The sequence below is a fragment of the Vigna umbellata genome, chromosome 2 (genome assembly GCF_029865625.1).
Source record: "Vigna umbellata cultivar VRB3 chromosome 2, Vumbellata_1.0, whole genome shotgun sequence".
Taxonomy (NCBI): Eukaryota; Viridiplantae; Streptophyta; class Magnoliopsida; order Fabales; family Fabaceae; genus Vigna; species Vigna umbellata.
The window spans coordinates 18,980,374-18,989,962 of NC_142166.1; the positions used below are offsets into that span (position 1 = coordinate 18,980,374).

The 9,589-nt window shown below is 33.5% G+C and overlaps 1 pseudogene; it reads left to right on the forward strand.

Annotated features, from left to right (window-relative positions):
• Window positions 1–687: 687 nt before the first annotated feature.
• On the forward strand, window positions 688–9,345 carry LOC148203553 (uncharacterized; annotated as a pseudogene).
• The last annotated feature ends 244 nt before the right edge of the window (window positions 9,346–9,589 follow it).

Here is a 9,589-nt window from a genome sequence, read left to right on the forward strand (position 1 = left end):
AAATGGTGCACTAATCCAAATTGAGATTTGTGATTGTAGAATGGGATTGGCAAGGAGATTCAAGACAAATGATTCCAGAAGCAACAAAGTTGAGCAACAAGGCCGAATGAAGTGGACCAGGACCGTAGCTACCTAGCATAGTTGTTTTCTTTGTATTTGATTTGTTCAAATTGTTTGTAATAGGCTTGTGTTAGCCCACTGTTAGTTTTTGTTTTGTAAAAGGGCCTTTTATAAAGTCCAAGTTCTTTGGAAGAGTCCTTGGTGCTCTTTCAAACTCTTGGCAACTTTTCTTGATTGCTTTCTTTAAATTTAGCATCGCTAGACAGGTGAGTGTGTCTTGTTAGCCAAAGCTACAAGCCTCACCATAGGAGTAGACTTTAATATTGATTTGATTTGTGTTTCACGTTTAGGGGTGAATTAGGCTAAAAGGGATTAAACTCTAAGCCTTGTCACATTAGAGTCCGAAGAGTCTAGTCTTTTAGTGTTTAATTATTTGTGATTGTTTGTGGGTTGTGTCCTTTGATTTTAAAGGTGATTTTAGTTTAAAGGGTAACTAGTAGTAACCTAAGACATCTCTAGCAAGGTAAGACTTGGTACTTAAGCAGTCTTCATGACTCACCTCTCTTACCTGAGATTTGTCTAAGTGTGAATCTTGTATATACACTAGAAAAAGTTTTAGAAACAAAAATGTCTTTTTATTCATATAGGTCATCTAGGATTTCTAATTTTGATCCGTCCATTAGTTTTAAAGAAATTAAAAGAAAACTAGATGATGCTAGAAGAAGAACTTGTTCATTTCATGAATTTGATAAGATTGAGGATGATTTGTATAAACAAGCTAGGGCAAATATTCCATTCTTTGGTGAGGATATTGGTGCATTAACATACCTAGCTTGGGAAAGGGAAATTAATGACATGCATCCATTCATTGTTAGAAGAAGTAAATCTGAAACCTATTTCTATTCTAGAGATAGTGAATCATATGTTCTTAGTCTCTACACTTCTAGTTTTCAAAAACATGCAAGAGAGTGGTGGGATGAAAGACAATAATCATGTTAGGATAGGAAGAAAGTCCCTCATTTGTAATTGGAATGAATTAAATTCTTGCATAAGAAAAAAGTTTGTGCCTCTTTCAATCCAAAGAAACCTAGAACTAATGAGAGATAGTATTGAAAATGGGAAAATATTTCTTGAGAGATTAAATGATTATGGTTTCTTTCATAGAGAAATAGAATTTGGGGCAAAACTTCAAAAGTTAAGGGATAAGAAAAGGGAAAGAGATACTAAACGAAGAGAGCCAGAAAGGAAAGAGGAAGAAGAAAAGAGAGAGAGAGAGAAGAGCGAAGAAAAGAAGAAGAGAGACAAAAGAGAGAAGAAGAGAGACTAGAACGAGAAAGAAAAGAAGTGGAAAAGAGAAGAGAAGAAGAAACGAAGGAAGAGGAAATTATAAAGTTCTTATTTTCTCCTTGGACTTCTACACATGCTTCAAACGTCAAAACAAACTCTACGAAGTCCTTATTATAAAGTTCTTATTTTAGCAAATTTTTATATTGGATTGATATTAATTTCAAATATATTTCATGTGTATTGCAGATTTATATTTGATCCAGGAGGACGAAAAATAGATCTCAAGGAATAAGGCCACTGCAAGATGGCTATGCTCTAGCTCTGGAGCGTCTTCATAAGACAACTGCCAAGATTTGAGGACAAATCTTTTCTTAAGAGGGAGGGAATGATGGCATATTGCCTCATGAAATTACCTCATTGTTCTCTTGTATTTTTTTACATTTTAATGTACATGCATTTCAATTCTCTTAGAGTACGGGTCACTATAAATACCCGTCTCCACCATTGTATCACTCACTTTTGATGATAATGAATTGTGATTTCTGTAGAGAAAATCCAGACACAATTCTACCTTGAAAGTCAGGCTAGAGAGTCTCAATGAACCGCCTCTAGCCACCTTCCAAGCACCTTCCTCATTCTCTCATTTTTCCATGTCAACCATTGTGCTTCTCTCTCATACTCCACGCCGACGCTCCACTGCCACCTCCTGTGCACGCGTCAGCTTCTCATTACGTCTCCACTCCAACGCATCAACCACGTCTTCAGACCGCGCCTCTCATTTCTTCCCTTGTGCATCCATAACGCATCCAGCCACATCTCAGAGCATCTCATTCTCGCTCTCGAGAATTCCTCGTCTCCAACCACAGATCCGCACTCCATACGCGTCTTCGAAGGTATTCTCTCGTCGTCTGTCTCACTACTTCATCTTCTTCTATGGTTTCCCACTCACTTCCTTCAATTTACACCGATCGTTCTCCATTTCTCACCATTTAAACCACTTTCCACCGTTCAATCTTCAACTTCAACCGATTAATCGGTTCCATTTCACTTTTCCACCGCTTAATCGGTCCGATTCGCGTTTCTCTCTGGTCCCTAGGTTTTCCACTGAGTAGACCCTAGATCTTAGGGTTCTTTATGTCCGCCCTCAGTTTTCCCCTCAATCTCACGTTTCCTCTCCATTCCGCTGCGTCATCACTCGTCGGAGAAACTTCGAGGATCCAGATCGCACTTCTGCTGCCTCCTTCGGTCCGAACTCCTCAGGTGCTTCCATCAATAACTTTTATATGCATAAGAAATATGTATGACTTTCTTTCCAGAAATAAAAATAAAAACAGTCAAACCCAGATTTAGTATTCGTGATAAAAATAAACTATTGCCAACAACAATTTAAAATATCTACTTTACACCTCACTCACATAATCTTTGAAATCAAACTCAATATTGACAAGTTTACCCTTATTTTTCTTCCAATCATGCAAGAGGTTATAGTTACAAGATGGACATAAAATGAAAAAATAATTACAAATACAAAAGGAATAAACAACGTTCATTTAGATTGTCTTATCAACTTGTTATTTTAATAAACTATTTTTTTGAATAAAGCAACGAATTTACCATTCAAGCTTTGCGTGGTTAATAATTATGATCACCTACATGATTATGCCAAATAATAAAATAATAAAGTTGCAAATATTGAGTAGAAAAATAATTTAAATGTTATGTTAATAATTTTCGTTTCATACACAAAAAGACAAAAAAAAATGTGGAATTGTATTTTTTAAACAAATTTGTACTTGATTGTTTTTCTTCTTTTTCTTACACTATTTTAAAGATCATTTTCCTTAAATGAGTAAAAGAAATAGAAAGATAATAATAAATTTTACACTTAGTCACCTATCACTTCTCACAAAAAAATAAATATCGTATTATTCTTTTTAAAACAGATGGAGAAAGAATAATATATAACTTTTGTAAAACCTGAGTATTCATCCTCATAAGCGTTTATATGAGTATTTAAAAATAAATAAAAAATAGTCATTCTTAGAAGTAAAAAAGAGACGTTGTAATATGTTATACTTTTTGTGATGATAAAGAAAATTATGATTATGTATAACATTTAATACATTTTTTACTAATTTACATAACTAATAAGATAATGCAATATCTTTTTATTTATCTTTAACTTGCATCAATTACAAAATATATACAATATATAGTTTAATATTAACATTTAAAATTTTTATTTCTTGAAATAATGTATTTTCAATAGTATTAACACTGTTATAAATAGATCACATGAATAAAATTAGAACAATCACGAAGAAAAAACATATATAAACTTTTATCGTTATTCAATAACTATATTAGTATAACATATAGAAAAAAAGATAAAATATTATTGAACATAATTCTTTACACTTGAGAGTTAAAGTATAAGTAAAAGTTTATAAAAAAGAAACTATACACAACCATAAACATATATACAACGTCAACAATTAAGAAGTCTAAGATTGGTCTTCTGCTTCATCACCGCCACCTAACATCTGATCTAGAGACAACTTCTTGTCTACTTACATCATAAAAATGATCATTGCAACCCAAGAGATTCACAAACATAAACATATTAGTTTATCAAAGAGCATACATAAGTATCATTTATATTCGTCGTTCAATAGTTCAACTATCAATCACCAAACAACATTCACACACAGTTCAACATCTAACTCTAGACTGATCATCCGGATACATGTATTGATATTGAAATATAGAGGCCCTGCCTTTGAGGTGGAACAACAAAAACATCCTCATCAACAAATCACCACACTCCAAGGTTAATCCTTTCAAGCATATGGCTAACAAATAACCAATAGACTAGCGAGCTCGCCCAACCCCTGAAACTCTCTGTCACAATTGCTTGCCCAATTCTACCCCTTTCAAAGTAACACTTTCACCAAGCTATTCATCTTTAGCAAAACTAGATCATAGTATGATTATAGAAATTCATCATGCATACTTGAAATTAATTACTCAAATCATAAAACTAGCTTCTCTTACCTTAAAGAACTACCACTACTCTACATAGCTTGTTGCTCTTGCTTCAAACTCAAGGAACTATAAAGAAACCTATAAACCATGAGAGCATGATCAGAAGAAGTCCTTAGGACCTCAAATCGAAAAGGAGACAGGTAGAAAACTAATCTAAAACATGCGAAGAGAACCCCTATACATGAATTTGACTGAAGAATAAAAGGAAAAAGGAGCATAAAGTTACTTGCTCTATAAAGAAAAGTGATCGGATAGAAAGGAAAGATTCTCCATTGTGATCACTTAAACACTTCTTGATCGTCAAACGAATGATCTAAACATTACAAATCGTATAAAGAATGCAAAAAGAGTTAAGAGAAAGGTTTCTAGAGAGATAATAAGTATTTTTGATAATGAGACGAATTTAGGAGTTTCTATTTATATTATTGAATTATTTAACTTTAAAATATCCGATCACATTATTTTGAAACACTTATCAACTCAAATACTCGATTTTCTAGGGTCTTACAAATATTTTATTTATGTTAGTGATTATAAAAAACCTTTTAACCATTTTTAATTTAGGATATTTAAATTAGTAAATGTTAAATAATTAATAGATTTAAGATATAAATATTTATTGATAATTGATTTTATAAATTTAGTTTGTAATTGTAACATCCCATTTAAATAGTATAAATATTATAAATGAAGTATCACATAATGGATAAAATAGAACAATTAAATTTAAAGAAATATAAATATCCATACAGTTATCCAACATAGGAGTAAAATATTTTATATTTACAAAGCTCAAAAGAATAGTAAAATAAATATTTACATAAAGTTTTTCAAAATGTAACTATACTAAACTAACCATCATATTTCAACTATACATTTGGACTATCACCTCCCAGTACCTGCTCCATTGAGATGTCATCACCCTCTGCTCACACCAACCAGGTGATCATTACAAAAGAGATCAACCATCCACGTGCAAACAAACACATAATATCAAAAATCATCATACATCATATTTTACACACAAAGTTAACCAAACATCCTAATCATTGGACCTAAACATGATCATCTTGATATAGTATAAATATCGAGCTATGGCGGGTTATGCACTTGTGGTAGTCTCTACTGCTCTGTATAACCATTGTCAATGAGTTTCACCCTACCACACACAAGGTTAATTTGTTATACGTCGTAGGCCATATTGGAGCACTTAGATTGAGATCTCCTACTACTCTCACCACACGTATCACTCCTTTTTAATTGAGAATGAATAACCATTAGAGTGTCAGAATAACCCCCAAGACTGAGCTTCCTACATTCATACAAACAATACTTTATTCAACCACTTAGAATTTCTCCTTAAAAACTCTTATTCAATCACACCTTAATACATACATCAACCTCATCCAAAACCATTAATAACCTTTCACAAAGCATACTAAACATATCATACAATACCATCCAATCCTTAAATGAAACCACAACAGCCCAAAAGTGAGAAAACAAAGATAGAAAACTATGCAAATTGGCGCTGAGCGCCACCTTCTCACCGCTGAGCGCCATTCCCCTTGCATCTCTAGTGTCTGAGCGCCACCCTTTGCAGCAGGGCGCTAAACCTCTGGCAATTTTGGCGCTCAGGCTCCATTGGCTACCATGAATGCCATATCAGAATAGCACAAACCCCTATCTTCTAGCCCTGGTTTCCCTCTATACTTATCCAATTGGTTAATATGATATCCTAGACATTAAGAATGCTTTAAAAATAGGTCTTTAGCTATAAAATGGATACCCTACACCAACTTGCTCACTCTAACTTACTTAAACTCATTTGCACCTTTTCTCATGCATAAATTACCATCATAAGGGTTTAAAATAGTCAGAAATGCTCTAACAACATACCTCAAACTCTTTAATTCATCCCAAACCTATTAAATTAAAATCTTACTAGCCAAAACCTCTAAAATTGAACCTAAAACCTTCCCAAAAACCACACTATTGACTCATACCTATTTCCATATCATATTTCTTTTAACTCAAGGTGCCAACAAGTCTGAAATGACCCTACAACATGTCCTAGATTACAATTTCTCCCCTTAGACTGTTACTTCTAAAACTCACCTATAAAACTTCCATTTTCGATCGAAAATTGACTTATAACTCAACCTAATCCCTTTCTTCTCAACATTATAACAATTTGACACTACAGTTCAGAACAACAACATTCATAACAATAATTCAATCCAAACAGAATCCTCAAAGTCCACAAACATCATTCAACGATGTACATGCATCCAAACACACTTAATACTAAAAAAATAATTATTTCAAGTATAACAATCAATATACATTAATCTTACATACTATTAACTATCAGTTCATACTTTATACATTAAATTAGAAGAAAACACTAGTTTTCCTTACCTTATCAGAAATGCTACCACAACTCTATACGACGTACTACCCTTGTCTTAGTTCAAGGAACTCTAAAAACATCTACAAACCACATAATCATGATGAAAGTTAGTCTTTAGAACCTCTGATCAACAAGGAGCTAGAAAAAGAGTTTATATGATACATGCGAAGAATCCTAATTACATGTGTCTTAAACTAAGAATTAAAAGAAACAGAGTAGAAACTTATTTATTCTATAAAAAAAAATCAACAGATAATGGAGAGTGCACTGTTGTGATCTCCTAAACACCTTCTGATCGTCAAACAAATGAGTCAGAAGTTAGAAATCTTATAAAGAAGGAATATGAACTCAGAGTAAAAGTTCTAGAAAGATGATAAATATTTTAGATAATGAGACGTGTTTATGAAATTCTATTTATATTATTAAATTATTTTATCATTAAAATACTGGATTTCATTATTTTAAAACATTTATCAACTTTATTTTTTAGGTTGTTACGTTGTCTACCTAAAATACAACAATGATTACGTTAATTAATATCTTACAATGACTACTGAATTCACTTATCTAATGAAATATTTATATGTTCAATGAAAGTTACAAGATTATGTTTGGAAAGATAAAAAATAATATTGATTAAAATGTTTTTACATATGTCCTTTTTTGTTATGAAAACTTATATTTTTACAGTACTCCAATGGTGATAAATTGGCTAATATTGATAGACGAAAAACTTAACTTTATGAAATAGTTAATTAATTTCGTACGTGACTTTTTTTTAAGGAACAGATTGAGTTAACGAATTTTCAGTTTTTATAAACTCGTCAGGTTCGGATGTTTCCCAATAAATGGCTTATATATATATATTGTTTCGGTAGGGTTGGGATCTCCCAAAACATTTAAAATTGTTCGCTCCATCATTCAGGTTGTGCTATTATCTCTCTTCTCTTTATCCTAGTCGTGCAAAAGGGTGTCTGCGACGCTCAAGTCAGTGACTTTCCGTAATAATCTTGTAATAAAGATTAGTAATTAGAATTAAATTACTTATCTTTTCTGTCAAACATATATTTATAAATATTATAATGAGCTTAGCATTAGGTCTGAGTCATTAATTACCAATAAATGGCTTTATTCCTGTTAATTGTCAATCAATGCTTGTTATTCTCATTCATTGTCCATTAATGACTATTATTGCTCAGAATAATTTCCAAACCGGTTGGTCATTTTCTCACTAGATGGTCAGCCGCCCGGTCCTTTGGTTGATCGGGTGGTCCTACAGTACACAAGCCCCTCAAGCCCGAGCATAATATAATGTGCGAAGGGGTTTTAGGTAGTATGCTTCTGATGCAAATTACCTTCGACACATGTCTTTGTGTGTTGTTGTACGTTTGACCAAGATTCTGAACCTCTTTGACCACTCGTTGTAAGTAAGGCAGGAGTTGAAAAAGTTCATTGACCATTTTTGAATGGCTGGACAAGAGTTGAAAAACATTCCTTGTCAGCTAGTTGAAGGTAAGTCAGGAGTTGAGAAACGTTCCCTGTCGACTAGTTGAAGTAAGTCAGGATTTGAAAAACGTTCCCTATCGGTTGCTCAAAGTTGGCCAAGTGGTTTGTATGTAGGGTCTTGTCATTTGCACTGGAGAATAATAATTCGAATTTAAACGATAAGAAAAAATGTTAGACAATCAGGCTAACACATTTATGACTTAAACAATTAAAATTAATGTATTTTGTTATAAGGCATGACGATCAGGCAAGCGAGACAGTTCGGTCTTAAGTTGAACGTTTGAAGAAAAAAATGATAAATCCAAATTAGGATGTTATGGTTGAGATATTAGTGCTTAATGCCTTGTGACCGAGCGGGAGAGAGATCAAGGTCTGTTTGGGCTATATCCTGCACAAAAGAAAAATGGTCTACCATGAATGGCCCAAAACCATGAGATAGGAAGTCTAACACATTTTTGAGCAATTAACATTAGAGTCTGTCCATGTTGATATAATTGAATTAGGATGCATTGAGACCGAATGATCACAACAATTTGAAGACCCTATTCATGGAGGGTGCTTCTGGTGAGGGACTCCAATCACAGAGCCTTTCCTGTACTTAAGCCTTAGATGGACTATATAAATTGTTTTAAGATATCCCTTATGTGTATGAATATTCCCCCTAGATATGAACCTGAAAAGTAGCCTCAAAATACATAGGTCAAAGAGTACAATTTGATCGCTTCCAGTTAATGTAGAGATGACCATGTTTACTTCAGAATGGAGACAAATAAGAAAGTATTCCCTCTAAAGTGCATTGAAAATCTTCCAACATTCACTATAGAATTTAAAAATACCCTCCTTTTCATGAGGAAAGTAAGTGGTCAGTTCATCAATTAATTTATCATTTTTTGTCACTCGAACAGAAAGGTTATTTGGTAGATGGAGAGGAGGGCGGTGCCGCCATCCATTCAGAAAATGCAGTTGTAGAGGAGCATGGAGTAATCGTTGCCAAAGTACCAATTGAGGGTTATGTTCTCCGTGCTGAGCAGTAGGGCGTAGGAGTTAGGGTTGGCTTTGAGAAGGTCCTTAGCCAGGTAAATAGAAATGAGTCTCGCACTACATCTCATGTCGTCCAAGTTGTAGCTCTTGATGTTGCTCCTCAGCTTGTAGTGGTTAATAATGAGTTTTGCACTACATCCCATGTCACCCATTCTGCTGGGATTTTTCGCTCCTTCTCCGACTTGTTGTGAATTAAAACTGTTATGATAAATCCTTGCAACTATAGCTAAGGATAAT